Consider the following 18,167-nt stretch of genomic DNA (forward strand, 5'->3'; position numbering starts at 1 on the left):
TCCAAGACAGGGTCTTGAGAACCATTTGCCCCAGCTGGCTTTACCTTGAGCCACTCCACCAAGCCCTTTGTGTGTGTGTGTGTGTGTGTGTCTGTGTGTGTTTTTTCCAAGACAAGGTCTTGAGAACCATTTGCCCCAGCTGGCTTTACCTTGAGCCACTCCACCAAGCCCTTTGTGTGTGTGTGTGTGTGTGTGTGTGTGTGTGTGTGTGTGTGTGTGTGTGTGTCTGTGTGTTTTTTCCAAGACAGGGTCTTGAGAACCATTTGCCCCAGCTGGCTTTACCTTGAGCCACTCCACCAAGCCCTTTGTGTGTGTGTGTGTGTGTGTCTATGTGTGTGTGTGTGTGTGTCTGTGTGTGTTTTTTCCAAGACAAGGTCTTGAGAACCATTTGCCCCAGCTGGCTTTACCTTGAGCCACTCCACCAAGCCCTTTGTGTGTGTGTGTGTGTGTGTGTGTGTGTGTGTGTGTGTGTGTGTCTGTGTGTGTTTTTTCCAAGACAGGGTCTTGAGAACCATTTGCCCCAGCTGGCTTTACCTTGAGCCACTCCACCAAGCCCTTTGTGTGTGTGTGTGTGTGTGTGTGTGTGTGTGTGTGTGTCTGTGTGTGTTTTTTCCAAGACAGGGTCTTGAGAACCATTTGCCCCAGTTGGCTTTACCTTGAGCCACTCCACCAAGCCCTTTGTGTGTGTGTGTGTGTGTGTGTGTGTGTCTGTGTGTGTTTTTTCCAAGACAGGGTCTTGAGAACCATTTGCCCCAGCTGGCTTTACCTTGAGCCACTCCACCAAGCCCTTTGTGTGTGTGTGTGTGTGTGTGTGTGTGTGTCTGTGTGTCTGTGTGTGTATGTGTGTCTGTTTGTGTTTTTTCCAAGACAGGGTCTTGAGAACCATTTGCCCCAGCTGGCTTTACCTTGAGCCACTCCACCAAGCCCTTTGTGTGTGTGTGTGTGTGTGTCTGTGTGTGTTTTTTCCAAGACAAGGTCTTGAGAACCATTTGCCCCAGCTGGCTTTACCTTGAGCCACTCCACCAAGCCCTTTGTGTGTGTGTGTGTGTGTGTGTGTGTGTGTGTGTGTGTGTCTGTGTGTTTTTTCCAAGACAGGGTCTTGAGAACCATTTGCCCCAGCTGGCTTTACCTTGAGCCACTCCACCAAGCCCTTTGTGTGTGTGTGTGTGTGTGTGTGTGTGTGTCTGTGTGTGTCTGTGTGTGTTTTTTCCAAGACAGGGTCTTGAGAACCATTTGCCCCAGCTGGCTTTACCTTGAGCCACTCCACCAAGCCCTTTGTGTGTGTGTGTGTGTGTGTGTGTGTGTGTGTCTGTGTGTGTGTCTGTGTGTGTTTTTTCCAAGACAGGGTCTTGAGAACCATTTGCCCCAGCTGGCTTTACCTTGAGCCACTCCACCAAGCCCTTTGTGTGTGTGTGTGTGTGTGTGTGTGTGTGTGTCTGTGTGTGTTTTTTCCAAGACAGGGTCTTGAGAACCATTTGCCCCAGCTGGCTTTACCTTGAGCCACTCCACCAAGCCCTTTGTGTGTGTGTGTGTGTGTGTGTCTGTGTGTGTTTTTTCCAAGACAAGGTCTTGTGAACCATTTGCCCCAGCTGGCTTTACCTTGAGCCACTCCACCAAGCCCTTTGTGTGTGTGTGTGTGTGTGTGTGTGTGTGTGTGTCTGTGTGTTTTTTCCAAGACAGGGTCTTGAGAACCATTTGCCCCAGCTGGCTTTACCTTGAGCCACTCCACCAAGCCCTTTGTGTGTGTGTGTGTGTGTGTGTGTGTGTGTGTGTGTGTGTGTTTTTTCCAAGACAGGGTCTTGAGAACCATTTGCCCCAGCTGGCTTTACCTTGAGCCACTCCACCAAGCCCTTTGTGTGTGTGTGTGTGTGTGTGTGTGTCTGTGTGTGTTTTTTCCAAGACAGGGTCTTGAGAACCATTTGCCCCAGCTGGCTTTACCTTGAGCCACTCCACCAAGCCCTTTGTGTGTGTGTGTGTGTGTGTCTGTGTGTCTGTGTGTGTTTTTTCCAAGACAGGGTCTTGAGAACCATTTGCCCCAGCTGGCTTTACCTTGAGCCACTCCACCAAGCCCTGTGTGTCTGTGTGTGTTTTTTCCAAGACAGGGTCTTGAGAACCATTTGCTCCAGCTGGCTTTGAACCTCAATTTTCCTGATCTCTGCCTCCTGAGTAGCTAGGATTATAGGTGTGAGCCAATGGTGCTTGGCTACTCTGGCTTTTACGTGGTTCAGATCAGGCTGGCAGGAGAAACCTGGGTGGAATTAAGGTAATTAGCAGATTTGTTTGACAGCCAAATGTTACAGTAACTAACTTCTGTCTGCGCATGTCCCTCCCCATAATTCACTTCTGTTATAAGTGTATGCATGAGATAGAAGTAATATTCATGAAGCCTTACGTAGGAAAAACACTTCAAAGGTTACCTGCCTTCACTCTGCACCCCTTCCCCACTTTGTATGATGCAGGGGACAAGAACTGAAGTGTTAACCATGAAAGTGTGACCTGTGGGCCATCTGGGTGAGGTTTGGATCTTATCTCCCCTGCCAGTCTTCATAGTAAACCTGTATTCCTTGGACTGTTACATCAGTATGGCTGTTTATACTTTAGAAATTCTGCCAGTCCATGAATATGAGAGGTCTTTTGATTCTCTAGTATCTTCTTCAGTTTCTATGTTTGGTCCTTCGTACTTGGCCTTGTAGTGATCTTTGATAATGTTTTTAAGTTTATGCCTAGGCATAAACATGCATAAATGTATGTATGCATTTACTTATTTATGGTTATTAGGAATTGTACTGTTTTCATGACTTGTTTTTCAGTGATTCATTATTGATGTGTAAGCTAATTTTTCTAATTTGATTTTGGATGCTGTCACTTTGCTGACCCTTACAGATCTAAGGGTCTTCTGATGGAGTCTTTAGTACCTTTTAGTTATGGGATCTTGTCACCTGCAAATAGCTATAATTTGACCTTTTCTCCTGTTTGTACCCTTTTATTTCTTTCAATTTACCCTATTTCCTTCACTCCTGTTTTTTGGTGGAACTGGGGTTTGAACTCAGGGCTTTGAGGTTGCAAAGCAGACACTCTAATGTGTGAGCCACACCTCCGGTCCATTTTGCTCTGGTAATTTTGGAGATGGAGGTCTCTGGAACTGTTTTCCCAGGCTGGCCTCGAACTTTTGTCCTCCCAAGTAGCTAGCAATACAGGCCTGGGCCACTGGCACCTGGTTTTGATTTTTTTATTAGCATATACTGTATTTGTTCAGCTGGATACATTGTGATGTGATGTTTACATATGTGCTTACAATATATTTTAGTTAGATTTACCCAGGCCATCATTCTCCCTCGCCCCTCTAATCCCCTTCTTAGAACAATTTTAACAAGTTTTCATTTCTTCCATTTTAATATATGAATACACAATACACCCACCAGTCTCTCTCTGTTACTTTTGGCATTGGCTTGCTCTTGTTTTTCTAAGAATCTGAGAGGTGTATGTATCATCAGATTATTTATCTGAGGTCTCTCTTAATTTTCTGATGTGGGTGCTCATGGCTATAAACTTCCCTTTGAAGGCTACTTTGGCTGTGTCCCACAGATTCTGGTAAGTTATGTCTTCATTTTTATGTGAAACTTGGAATTTCTTTCTTGACTCATTGTCCTTCAAAAGTGTATTGTTCAGTCACCATGTATTTGAATGGTTTCTGTGGTTTTCCTTGCTATTGGGTTCTAATTTTATTCTGTTATGGTCTGTTAGGATACAGGGAATTGTTTAAAATTTAATTATTTTTGTATTTGTTGAGGTTTGTTTTATGACTTAGGATGTGATCTATTTTGGAGGAAGTTCCATGGCCTGTTGAGACAAATGTGTACAATGAAATTCACAAATGTCTTTTAAGTTCCACTTTCATCTATGGTATTGTTTAGTTCTAGGATATGTTTGTTGATTTTTTTTTTTTCCTTTTCTTTTGGTCTGGATGTTCTGTCCATGGAAGAGAGATCTCTGACTGTGATTGTATCTGGTCCTGTCTGTTGCTTTAAGCTCACAGGTGTTTGTTTTATGAACTTGGGGGCACTGATGTTCTGTGCATATGTAGTTAAAATTGTCATAACTTCTTGCTGGATTGTTCCCTTTATTAGTATGTGGTGATCTTCTTTATCTCTTCTGACTGATTTATGCATAAAATCTGCTTTGTCTGATAGGCGAATACCTCCTCCTGCTTGCTTTCTGTTTCCACGTGCCTGGGAAATCTTGCGCTGACCTTTTACTTTGTTTATGTCTTTGGTTGTGAGGTGTGTTTCTTGTAGACAACAAATTGTTGGATCTTGCTTTTTTGATCCAAACAGACAATCCATGTCTTTTAGATTGGAAAGTTAAGTCCGTTTACATTTAGGGTTGTGATTGAGAGTTGTTTACTGATTCCTGTGTTTTTATTGCAGTCATGTTGACTGTTCTTTACTTTTGGCTTTGTTCAGGTTTGGGTTTTACTTGTTTGTTGAGTTGATCATGCTTGCTACTTTCCTAACTGTTGCAGGTTTGTCAGTAGCCATTTTGAGTTTTATTCTTTCCTAGCCTCTCCTCTTATCTGTGATTGTTTCTTATTCTCTTCCATGTGAATCATTCCTTTGAGTGTCCTTCATAATGCAGGATTGATGGACATTGAACTGCTCTAAGTTATTCTTGTCTTGGAAGAGCCTTATTTCTCCATCGAGGCTTAAGGACAGCTTTGTTGGATAAAGTATTCTTGGTTGTCAGGTACTCTCTCTCAGAGCCTGAATTGTATTGCTGCTTGCTTTCCTGACTTTCAGTGCTTGTGCTGAGAGGTCTCAGGTGATTCTTACGTATGTAAGCTGTCATTTTTCTCATGAAGATTTCAATATCCTTTCTTTGTTCTCTAGGATCGACATTTTAATTATGATGTATCATGGGGTTGTTCTTTTTCTGATCACGTCTATTTGGATTTTCAAATGCCTCCAGTGTCTGTATCGTTTATAGATTTTGGGAAATTTTCTGCTAAAGATTTCATTAAGTAAGTTTCCTGTGCCTTTAGTTTGTATTTCATCTCCTTCTTCCATCCCATGAATTCTCAGGTTTGGTCTTTTGTTTGTGTCCCAGAGTTCTTGTGTGTCATTTTTTTTTTTTAATCTTTATGATTGTTTGCATGAAGTAATTCCTCGATCTAGTTCTCCACCTATAATATTCTTTCTTCTGTTTGATCTTGTCTGAGGTTTTCATTTTTAGCATTTCTACTTGGTTATTTTCCATGATTTCCATTTTGTTGCTGAATTCCTTTTCCGTGTTGCTGACTTTCTTGTCTAAGTCTTGGATCAATTTTCTAACTTCATTTATCTCTTTATTTGAATCCTCTTTCTGCTCACTGATAATTTTTATTAGTAGTCTTCTGAATTCTCTCTCTGACATTTTGTCCAGTTCATTATCTTTGGATTCAGATGTTGGAATTGAGACATTTCCGTGGGTTTTCATGTTTAAATTACTGTGCTGTGTTTTACACATCTGTCGATCTTAAGTCTCCTTTTCTTCCTTGGGTGAGTAGAGAGCCTACCACAGTAGCAAGATTAACAGTTCAGCAATAAAACAAGTAAGGAACAATTGGAACCCTTATCTGTCTCCCCAGTAAGGTTGCATGGGGGCAAAATTCTGTTTCCCAGAGCAATGATCTGGGAAAGATCATTTTAACCAGGTTGAAAGGTGTGAGGACTGGAAATTGAGTCTTTGTGGGGGTTGGGTGTGGGGAAGGTAGGGAAGTGGGATGATGAGAAGGGGGAGGTTGATGTAAGAGATAATGGTATGAGAGAGCTCTATATATTTATAACTGGGAAATAGAGAATGGCTTGGGAGATAGCGTGAAGGGAAAGTAAATGAAAGAAAGAGAGCTAGAGGGAAAAAAAAAAAGATTTCAACAATTAGAAATCAAGGTTAAAAAAAGAGAAGAGAAAAACAGCCAAACAAGTACCGATTGGATGAAGGGAAACAAACAAAGAAACAAAGACAAAATTTAAAACAAAACAAAAAACAAAACAAGAATCAAACACACAGACAAACAAGCAAACAAAACCACTTCTGTTTCTTGTTGGAGAGATACATGTTTGTCCTTCTTGCCCCGGTTGTTTTGCAAACAGCTTCAGAAAGGCTGAGTTGTACCTGTAGCTTTGGGTGTAGCACGGGCATCAAGGAAGTGCCGCTGAGCCAGTGTGATTTATCCATTCCAGGCGAATTCTCTTGAAGAGCCCTGTGAGTTTTTTGGGTCTCCATGGCCTCTGAAGATGGGGAACTGGTGGTGGTGAGACTTCCTGTGGAAATGTGGAGTGGCAAGGCCACTCCTTCTGTGAGTTTGGGGGGCAGATAGCTTGAGAGGGCAGGGCCACCACCTTCTGTGCCTTTTGCTGATTTTCAGATAGTCTAAGTCAGTACATCCTTCTCTTTTTGTCTGCCTCTGTTGGCAGACTGCCAAGCAGACACTGGTTTACAGACCTGTAATGACGCCAGGCTACAATGTTTTAAATCTCAGATTTGCTCAGTCAGGAGCTTGTTGCTTCTGGCTTGCAATCAAGCAGCTACTCTAATTGGAGTTCTCGGTTAGTGGGGGCTGTGTGTTTGGTTTTTAAATTGACCTTATTATTCAGTGGGGCTTTTGTGGCAGGATTGGATGGGGCTTCTGACCTTTGGGAGGTTTTGCAGTTTTTCTGCCTGTTATGTTCTGTCTCTGGTGGCAGGATTCCACAAGCGCATTGTAGGTGGGAAATCCAGCAATCTCTGATCTGTGATTTTTTAAATCTTCCTGAATTGGCATTCTTCAAGGAGGCCGGTCTTCAAGGAGCTTCAGATAATCTGCGTTCTCTGGAGCAAAAGCTTGGTGCTTTGCTTTGGAGATTTTCCTCAGGCAGCTAGGCAGGGCTTTTCTAGTTCCCTATTTCAGCCTCCTTTAAGTTTCTCAACTTGCTGCAAGTCAAGGCCTTTCAGTAGCCAGGTGTCTCAACATGGCAGACTCAGCAAAGGGGTTGTCCTGTTTTGCAACTGGCCTGTGGCACAGGGGGAAAATGAGTATCTCACGATATCCCTGCACATTGGGGTTAGGATTTGAGGTTGGCATAAATATTCTCCCGGAGCTAGTTTGGCCAGTCTGTTGCAGCAGCTGCTTGGCTTACCTTGAGTTGGAGGTTTTGGCTTCCCCTTCACCCAGGGGGAGCAGGGACAGGTGCTGCAAGCTGTTTTCTCTGTCACCTTTTTGACTCACTGTTGTTTTTCAGATATCCTATCCCTCCTTTTGTATCTCCTGTGCTGTCCTCTCTTTGACTCTTCTGTATTTAGTCGATTCTTTATCCAGACTCTTCATCATGGGGGCTGGTGGAGAAAGCTTCTACCACCTCTGCCATGGTGCTGCCACAGAGCTATAGGTTTAAATAGTCAAACTGGAGATTGGGGGAGAGAGAGGTATGCATAGTTCTTAAGCAGTTTGGTCACAGGCGTGTTTGGGCTGGATCATTATCTCAGCCCTTGTTTTGGGAGTGTTATGGGAAACTCGAACAGAGACACGGGACTCTGAGGCAAGGAAGCCATGCTTTATTGTGCCGGCACAGACTCAGTGGACTAGTGCCCAAAGGCTGAGCCCTGAGAACAAAGGGCTCTCACCTTACGTACCCTTGCAAGCAAGGTATAGAGGCAATAAAATTGAAAAACAAGGTTTCTATGCAAGTGCTAGTGCCCTTCTACCCCTAGTGTTACATGACCTTCTTCACGTTTGGATTCTGCTGGTTTTATCTCTCTGCTGTGCCATCCCTTCCCCCCTGCTACTTTATCAGAACACAGGCCTGTCTGTTTCTCTGCTGGTCCTTCTCCCTGCTACATCATTCCCCCGCTTTGAAGCTTGGACCCACTTAGGGTCAAAGAGCATCATCTTGATTTAGGGGATTGTATTTCCATAGCATAATTACATGGGACGCCGTTTTTCTCTGAACTGTGACCTCGATGAGGCTGGAGACGGACCTTACAATCGGGGGGCCAGGCAGGGCAAAACCAGGCAAGCCCCTAAGATCAAAAGCATAACACTTATGAGGGTTTTGAATCCCCCCCAAAGTTGAAAACCATCCTCCAAATAATTCTCTGGGGTTCAAACCTTTCCAAGTCTGGACTGGGACCTGGGTGATTTTTCTCCTTCTGTCTGTGATTTCTTCTATGACCTTTCCTTCATCATTTACCTGTAAGCAGCAGTTGCCTAGGTTAAATTTTCCACAAACTCCTCCCTCGGAAGCAAGCAAATAGTCTTAAGGCCAAGCGGTTCCCTTTTCCCTGCCTCCCTCCCACTTGGCCCATCAGGGTGGATGATGCCACCATGCAAAAGACCTCCTATAGTCATGGACTGTCAGAATTACTGTTGTCTAAATGGATGTACTACTGAGCGCAATCTGCAGAGTCAAGGACATTCCAGTAAAACCCCAATGTCATTCCTTACAGAAATAGGAGAATCAATCCTGGAATTCATATAGAGACTTATAAAAGGTTCCCAAATAGCCAAAGAAATCCTGAGCAAAAACAGTAATGCTGAAGGTATCACACTACCCAACTTCAAATGTTCTACAGAGCCAAAGTAATAAAAACCACCCTAGTTCTGAGTAAAAAAAGTGACACACAGACCAAAAAAATCAGAGACCCAGAAATAAACTGACACAAGTACCAGCCATCTGACTTCTGACAAAGGAGTGAAAAACACATCTCAGGATAAAACCAAAACAAAAACAAAAATAAAGAAAAACAGCCTCTTCAATAAATGGTGTTGGGACAACTGAACATCCACATATAGAAGACTGAAACTTAACACCTATCACTCACCCTGTACAAAAATCAATTCAAAGTAGATCAAATGATCTTAATATTAAGGCCTGAAACTTTGAAATCACTAGCAAAATAAAGGGAAAATACTTGAAGATCTAGGTATAGGCAATGAATAACTTTCTGACTGTGACTCTAATAGCCCTGAAAAATAAGACAATAAAAGCATGACTTGATAAAAAGAGATAGTACAAAAGTTTAGACGCTTCCACACAAAGGAAAGAATTACCAGAATGAAGAGACAACCCACAGAATGGGAGAAAATCTTTGCAAGTTATTCAACAGACAATTCATCAATGTCTACAACATGTGAAGAGCTCAAAAAACTTAAACACCAAAAGAATCACACAATTAATAAATGAGCAAATGAAACGGACAGACCGCTCTCAAAAGAAGATATACAAATGACCAGTGAATGTATGAAGAAATGTTCAACATCCTTAGCCATAAGGAAATGTAAATCAAAGTGACAGTGAGACTCCATCTCACCCCAATCAAAATCATTCTCATCAAGAAAAAAAAAAAAAGGACAGAAACAGCAATCGCCATGCTGAGCCCAATTAAAACAGCAAATATTGCAAGTTTTCTCTCGTATGTGTAATTTAGACCTAAGACTGGTGATGATGACGATGTTACAGGAACATGAGCTTGTAGAAGGGGGCGTCTCTGACAGGACTAACCAGCAAGACAGAGGAGCAGGAAGATGTTACTTGGTGGCCAACATGACTGACATACATTGTATATATGAAAACAGCACAGGAAACTCACTGCATACTGTTTTTAAAAAGCAGGAGGCAGGTTACAAGAGTATGTATGAAAAATAAACAATGAAACATCTATGCACAATTAATTTATTCTGATAAAACAAAAATACTGCCAGAAGCCAGTGGCTCATGCCTATAATCCTACCTACTCCGGAGGCAAAGCTCAGGAGGATCGGTGTACAAAGCCGGCCCCCACAAACAGTATTTGAGATCCAACTGGAGAATACTCAACATATAAAATGGCTGGTGGAGTGGCTCAAGGGGTAGAGTGCCTGCCCTGGCAACTGTGAGACCCTGAGTTCAAACCCCAGCACCACTTAAAAAAAAGAAAAAAAAATGGGGGAGGTATTCTGAGCGCCTACATAAATTTGTAGCTGGTTCCCAAACTCTTGACATTGGCTTTTGTTCTGTCTTGGAGAGGCACTCAGCTCCTCTGGCTAACTGCTGCACTCCCATAGAAAAGGAGAGAATTCTCACTGCCATCAGTAGAAAAGCAGATGAGACATTTTCCAGAAATCCTCGGGACCACCAACCCGGGACTGCTAGTACCTCTGCAACTAGTTGGGACAACACATGCCGGGCGGGATGTGGTGCAGGGAGCATGCAAAAGACAGCTAACATGCTAGAGGCAATCTTTCTTGGAATGAGATCAAGGATTGTTAAGCCTGTAAACTATGACAGTGTAGGGAGAATTTTTCAGAAAGAGAAAGAAAGCCCTATCCTATGCCATATTATGACAGTGTGAGAGGAAGGAAGCTTTTAGGACGTACACCAGCAATGATCCCACCTCTAGAGAGGGTGCTGCCCTCCTGGGCCAGTACTCAATCTGTCCCAGATATCGGGTGCATACTTCAGAAATTGTTCTTGGGACCACAGAATAACAAAACCAAGCTGAGATGATGTATACTGCTTTTCTGGTCTGTAAGGGACAGAGTAAGGAAAAGAGGCAGGTCAAAGTTGTGGTTTCCATGATAGGGAAGGCCTTCAAGATCCATCTAAGTCCCTTTGAAATGCTCTGAGGGAGGCCATGTCTCGCCAATGACTTGGTGATAGATCCTGATGGAAAAATCTTCTAAGATATAAAAAAGACCTAGAAACATATCAAGCAATCATAGGAACTGAGAAACAAGGTTCTACTGCCCCCTCTTCTCCCCGCCCAAAAAAAAAAAAAGAGGAGGACCTCAGAATTAACAAGGAAAACAGGTGTTGATCAAGTCCTGGAAAGAAGGAACCCCAGCTGATCAACTCCAGCCCAATTAGAAGGGTCCCTACCCAGTGATACTGGCCTTTCCCATGGCCATCAAACTACAAGGAATGGATAGAAGGATTCATCTTTCCAAGGCAAAGCAAGTGACAGGGGAACCTTCTGCTGACCAAGTACAGCCTGAGGACATTTACTCCTGCAAGCCAATAGAAGGCCTAAAACATCTCTTCTGGAGGGACCAAGAAGCTTCACCACAGGAAATCCATAAGAGATTTATATGCCTATTCCGTTCACTCCTCTTCCACACACAATGGGTCCCACACCGAGGACTTCTCCATTTAGGCATACTTCTGATATGGTTTACCCGGCTGTGCCTAGGCCTCTCCCAACCCACTTCCAAAATTCAACTGTCCTGTTTACCCCAAAACTCTTAAGACTCCTCCTTCAACTGTTCAGCCTGTTTTTCTCCTGGGACTAATACCTGGTGTTAAGTCATCCCTTAGCGGTATCTTTTAATTCTACCTATCAACTAACTACCCTAAATATCACACACCAACTTCTAAATAAAACAAACCCTGAATTAGCCAAGAGTTGCTGGCTGTGCCTTTCTCTAGCGAGTGCACGGTCCTCCCAGTTCCAGAAAGACTGTGGGACCTCAGCAATATGTCCCTTTACCCAAGATGTCAAGGAGACCAGCCTATCCAATCTGTAATTCTAAATGATCTCTATAATTTCCAAATCTCAAAAACCTCAAAAAAGGCCTCGAGTGGGGCTGGAGACATGGCTCAACCGGAACAGCACCTGCCCTGCCAAGCCCAAAGTCCTGAGTTAAAACACTAGTCCCCCAAACAAACAAATAAGTTAAACAAAATACACACAAAAAAGTCCAACAGCAAACTATGACTGCCAAAATATCATGCTCTGTGCATTAGATGCACAGGTAATTTCTTCTTGGGAGAACTGTGAAGAGTCACTCATCATTGACTACTTGTCACTTCCCAAATGCAACAATCCCCGAGTGGCTTCCTCTGGACACCAAAAGATGTATCTCCTGCCCCGCCCCACCCCACCCCCACCACTGGGAAAGTAAAACTACTGGGGCTACTTTGGCTGAAACCTTGTCACATGGGAAAATGAGAATAATAAATATAAATTTGCTCTTATGTTTTCCACAGAGCTCAACTTCTGATAGTCGTTAGGAGTCTTCTTCCTGGGTGGGACTAAGTCCTATCGATGTTTACCCTCTAACTGGACAGGCATCCCTGTAGCCAGATACACCTGTCCACTAATGGAGACAATGCGCCCAAATAATCAGTCCTTAAGTCCCCCAGACAAAAAAGGGCCATTCAGTTCATCCCTCTCCTATATGGGATGGGGATAACTGCAGAAGTAGGTACCCTCTTATATTATCGATAATTACCCAAAGACCTTTCCGACAGCCTGGAAGAAAAAAGCAAAAACACTGGTCATGCTTCAGAGTCAAAATGACTCTCTGGCAGCTGTCATTCTTCAAAACAGGAGAAGATTAAATCCTCTCACAGTTGTGAAAGGTAGATCTTCCTGAAGAAAGAATGTTGTTTTAGTGTAAAATCACCTGAGTTTAAGCAGAAAGACAGCAAAAAAGTTAGCTGACAGGGCTTCCACAAGTTGACAACTATTATCCAAATCCTGGGGATCATGGTTTAAGATTCTGAATTGGGCATCCTAGCTGTTGCCTCTGGTAAGGTCCCTTCTGATGCTTCTATTCGTCGGGGCCTTGCCTGCTGAACTTGCTAACCAGATCTATCTTTTCTAGAATCAAGGCCTTTAAGGCTCAAGTCTTGATGCAACAGGGTTCTGTTGCATCTGTTCATCTCTGCAAATGGCTGAGATCCCCATGAGCAGACATGAGCATGCTGGGCAAAGATTCAGATGTCAGGAACCATCTGGTGACCAAATGAGTCCTGAGAGAAAGAGACAGACGTGCAATTTCCCTGATAGGTAAGTTCTATCAGGGTCTGCAGCGCCTTGGCAGCTTCAAAAACAGATGCAGAGGATAGATACGTCCCCTCCCTCAACAGTCCCCCGAAAAGATTTTTTGAGACACTGTCTAACAGGGGAAACTTGGGGCAGGCTAGTAACAGGGAAAGAAAAAAGCCATCACGGGACACCTCAGCAAAAGCTCGCTCCATGCTGAATTCCTCCTTGTCCCTGCCCAGTATCATCCTGGGACATCTCCTCTAATGGTCACTGCAACTGCAAATTCTTTTTCAATTGTAAATTCCGTTGCAGCAGTAGGTTCCCCAAAAGACAAGGGAGGCTCTTGGCCAGTTCAGACTGGAAAACGGTGCATGCCTAGTAAAGGGAAATCGGTCTTCAATTTGACCTCTCAGGTAAAGCCATCCACTTAAGACCTTTGACTATTGGTTTCATCTCACACATACAATTATTAGCATAAGCACATAGGCAGAATGCCATGTCATGTAACAAGACCTTGTGAATAGTACCTGTCAGTTATCCAAAATCCCTCCTGCAAAGACTGGCCAGATTATTCCTATCCCTTGCCCTTAAAACTTATAAACTGCCCTTTAAAAAGAGATCTGGGATTCTGTGACATCTGCCGGAGCTCACTGCCTTCTCTTTCGTGGCACCTATACCTTCTTTTCCCTTCAATAAAAGTTTGCTACTGTAACAGCGAGGAAGACCAAAGAAAGAAATAAGCAAGTCCATGTTCTGATAATGTAGTCGGGGGTGGGGGGGTGGGGGGAGGGTAAAGGGGAAGATGACCTACCAGGGAGATAAAACTTAAAAAATCTAAATGTAAAACCCCAGTATACCACTGGGGGGGGGGACTATCAACTTTATGTGTGTGTTTAAGTTGACTATAATTTAAAAACTGCCTAAAAACTTATCTAAGGTTACAATTTAGTGTGCTGATGTAAAACTAAAACTTAATTCTCTGTATCTATAATAATGTCTATCTTAGTATTTTTCTGTTCTCAAGTAACATCTATAAAAACTGACTGAAAAAAATTTTTTTTTTCATTACTGGGGCTTGATCTCAAGGCGTACACCTTGAGCTACTCCACTGGCCCATTTTCTTTTTTTGTGAAGGGTTTTGTGATCCTCCTGGGTAGTTAGGACTATAGGCATGAGCCACCACTGCCCACCCCTGCAGTGTTTCTTTATATATACCTTCCAATGGACAAATACAAGAAACTAGGTCCAATAGCAGAATGCAGAAAAAATTAAGGGGGTCCCAGCAGAGGGTCTTCACAGCATCCAGTTAGCCCAGGCAAGTCACTGTTTCCAGTCAACTGCTGCTTGTTGCCAGAGACTGGCCACCTGTTTCTGAGGTATCAGTGGCATCACGAATGACCTCAGACTGGTTGACATAAAACAGCATTTTTCTGTCGAAGTATGAGCACACTGTCAACATGGTTTTGAGCGTTGATCTGTGTAAAGGAATGTAGCCTTTGGGAGACAAAAGTGAGACATACAGATACATACACATGGGCCAATGTTATCAGCTTGAGAAGTAAAACCAAGGAATCTTTGGGGTAGACACGGGCTGTAGTAAACCTACAAAAAACTGGGTGCGGGGACAAAGGTTTGCATGGTTAAATAGTTCCAGCCACAGATCATCAGGTGTGTTCCAGCTGACCATTATTTCAGTTCTTGTATTGGCAGAGGTTTGGGGGTTGTATCTGGGGGGGGGGGTGGTCCATCCTGAGAAGGATCTACTATTGGGGTAGTGTGAGTCTGTTGTCATGAAGATTTTATTTTTTGTCCTTCATTATTTCCAAGGTGATTGCAGAGAGAATTGCTCAGAGCAAAGACAGATACAAAGTGGAGAGATGCCATGTTTTTTCCTATTCTTAGTTAATTTGTGGACCCAAGTCAGGAGTCAGTGCTTTTCAGCAAAAGCAGTTTAAGTACCTCTTATAATTTTTTTATGTTTGAACTTTTTTTTTTTAAAGCTTGAGGGAATTGGGTTTTTTGGGGGCAGTGATAAAATTAGTACAGAACGGGACAGAGGAGTGACAGCTAAATCAAAAGTACTTGTTTAAGTCTAAAACTATAAACATTATTATAAAGTAGAAAACAGAGGGAGTAAATGTATCCAGTTAAATAAACTGTGTAGTGGAACCCATTTAAAATTAATTCCATGAGCATAAACTATTAAAAGATACATTTGGAGCCTGATAGCAATAGTCACTTTTCTCTCTAGAAGGACTTGGCAAAAAAGTATGAGTTTGCCCTCTGTGAGAGGTGCCTGCTAGAGCTTGGATATGTAGTAAGCATATAGGGGCTGATGTTTGTGTCCTGGAAGACCTGTACATGATTTACCTCTTTAGTTTTCCTGCATAGCCCAGGTGTTATTTGTTGAAATAGGGTCTCAGAGATTTATTTGCTGGCCTTCAACTCTGATCCTTCCTGTCTCTCTTCTGGAGCAGCAAGAAATAGCAGAAATGAACTACTACACCTGGCTACTGGAGAGCACCCTAATTGCATGTTTGCCTCAAATTCAGAGATGATGTACATCTCAGAAAGAAAGTTAGAGGACCTAGAAAAGGTACTAGTTCTCCCTAGTCCTCTCCTTAAGGCCACGTTAGGCTCAGATTCACTACATACAATCACTACTGCAGGATTTTTCTTGATTCTGGCATGAATTACCAGACACAGATAAGCCTAGGATATTATATCATGTCTGCAGCCAGCAATCTTGCATTGACATACCCTGAGTCCATAATCTGTCAAAGTAGGTACTACAGTGGAGGAGATTAATGCCAATGCTGCCTAGTTTTGAAGTGTCCTTGTAGCCTAAGACTACTGAAACATCCATAGATGATTCTGGTTGAAAATGAAGTCTGATAGAATAGAGTTGCATGTCTTCCTCTGCCACCAGTGGTATACTTTAAGCTCTGTACCAGGCAGGATAGGGGTCAATAGGATCTGCCCAGTTTTAGCATTCACCAGGCAGTCACTAAAGTTAGCGCAAAGCCTTGTGCTTTTAGTTCTTCATGTCCTACTCTTAAAATACAGTATTTTCCCCCCACAATTATCACCTCATGGTTTGAGGTTATGATGGTAGGGGCCATGTGGGCTAATTTTAAGCTGATTTACACCAAAATAACTTAGATATGAAGTCCCAAAGGGGGACCAAAGTCCTTGTAAATGATGCAACATAAGTCAGTTTTATGGATGCCCAGTTTTCTGCCTTTGGGCCAGGGAAATTCTAGATCTGCATGCGTGAACATTTGTCTGTTAATAAGGGCACTGCCTGAGGCTAGCGTTGAGTAGCAGATATTGTCCATTGGCTACTGAGGCCCAGAAGATGCTGTATTTTACACGAGTCTAAAAGCTGCAGGTACCTGTTCAGAGTCCTTGAAGGAGTTTGAGTGTCCTATGTCCACTTTGAGACTAGCATTGATGCAGAAAGTAACTTGAATTTGATTTTCTATTTCATTTTGAAGGACATATAGAAAAATCCAATGTCATGTAGCTTTCCCCCAGCATTCCTTTATGAAAATTATTATTTCACCATGTGTGGTTAAATCTTTGATCAATTTTAGGTTAATTTTTATTGTCAGTGGAAGATTGTGGTATATTCTTATTCTTTTAATTGTGAATATCCAGTCTTTCATTAATATGTACAAAGTTCTGTCATATTCCATTGAGTGGGGTACACACTGTGATTTGTAAATTACCTAAGCATACATTGGGGTGTAGTTACAGTTGGCCTACTCTATCCCACTGGTCTACATTCATATTTATGCTAGTGATGAGCTGTTTCCTTTATTACAGTGCCATGTTGTGTTTTCACATTACACACTGTGAGGTCTCTAGTTTGTTATATTTATGATTGATTGGTTTTATGGTGTTAGTGGAACTCAAAATGGATTTTATAATTTGTTTATAATTTCTTAAAATAGATTAGTGAGATTTTTGAATAATATTGCATCCTGTTTAAAGAATCCTCTTAAGTAGCACAGACATTTCACCAATGTTAAGCCTCTTGTCTGTGGAGGGTAATATCCAGAATTTCTTTCTTAACTTGCAGAAAAATCTTTCAGTATCATATATTGAGCATAATGTTAGCTGTGGGGTTTAGTTGTTTTTTTATAGTTTGTGATTGTCCAGTGAGGTAGTTCCTTTCCATTCCTATTGTGGTAAATACTTTTATTCTAAAATGGGGTTAAATTTTTTGGCATCAAATAATGTAACCATATGTTCCCCTTCTCTTGCTGTTCAGATGATATATTGCATTAATTTATGTCTATTGAGGCCTTTTTCAAATTCAGAAGTAAGGACACTTTGATAATTTTAAGTACACTTTTTGGATGCCATGTATTGGTTTAGCTAGATGTTAGGTAATGATTTTCATCAATATTTATTATAAATGTTGGTCATTTTATTTCTTTTCTTACAGTGGAATAAAAATGATTCTAACCTTATATAAGAGTTCCATATTAGAAAATTTTAGAGAAATGATATACATACGTCTTCAAATGTCTGGTAGAAGTTACTGGTGATGCCAAAGATTCTATCCTTTGCACTTACCTATCTCCTTTATATTCTATTCTATGTGACAGTGACTCTGTCACCTACATTCTATTACTTACTTTAGATGCACAATATTTCTTTTACAGTGGGTAGTACTATTTCTCTACCTTTGTTCACCATTTGAAATTGCTTAAACTCCCTAATCTCATTACATGTATATATTGACTGGTAAAATTGTATCTAATAAATTTTATTTTTAAAAGAATAGATGTGTTCTAGTCACTATAATTCCATTGTCTTTCAAATAAATTATACTGTGGGGTTAGAACAAGGTACAGAAAGTCTTTTAAATTTTATCCAATGCAATGAATCTGTACATCTCTTTGAGGAAAACTGGCACATGTACTCAGTTGATCGTCATAACAGAAACACAAATGATAGTCACAAGAATGAAAACCACTTGAAGTCACACTCGGTCTATGTTAGTTCTGAGTTATCAACCACTGGAACTTCTGTTAATATCCATCCAAAGCCTAAGAGCTGTGCAGTTACAGACAAGAAAAACAAAACACAATCTTAGACAGGCTGATGCAAAGTCAAGATCACTGTAACAAAGGATGATGATGTCATTAATATCTATACTATTCAGGTACTGGGAATCACTAGGTAACACTGACAAACACACACACACACACACACAGAGAGAGAGAGAGAGAGAGAGAGAGAGAGAGAGAGAAACAAAGGAACCCACTTAGACTGAAGAGTACATACTCCCACAAAAATATGTGATGCTGATATGTCAGTTTACATCATGTACTGTATAAATTGAGTTTTATGCTCTTGGAATGAACATGCAAGAGGAAAATCACAGACAAGTG

The 18,167-nt window shown here is 41.9% G+C and overlaps 2 protein-coding genes across 49 annotated transcripts in view; one reads left to right on the forward strand and one right to left on the reverse strand.

Annotated features, from left to right (window-relative positions):
- LOC141419674 (uncharacterized) overlaps positions 1-17,554 on the forward strand; it is a 78,481-nt gene extending 60,927 nt beyond the window's left edge. For 41 of the 47 annotated variants that reach the window (XM_074062963.1, XM_074062980.1, XM_074062984.1 and 38 more), the window contains one exon: positions 1-17,554. This exon is cut by the window's left edge and continues 11,717 nt beyond it. The gene's annotated coding sequence lies outside the window, so the exon portion shown is untranslated. The other 6 variants (XM_074062966.1, XM_074062948.1, XM_074062978.1 and 3 more) reach the window with 2 other exon arrangements.
- LOC141410420 (ATP-dependent RNA helicase DDX3Y) overlaps positions 1-18,167 on the reverse strand; it is a 1,065,346-nt gene that overhangs the window by 469,611 nt on the left and 577,568 nt on the right. The window lies entirely within an intron of this gene.

Source organism: Castor canadensis, chromosome X (assembly GCF_047511655.1).
Source record: "Castor canadensis chromosome X, mCasCan1.hap1v2, whole genome shotgun sequence".
NCBI classification, from domain to species: Eukaryota; Metazoa; Chordata; class Mammalia; order Rodentia; family Castoridae; genus Castor; species Castor canadensis.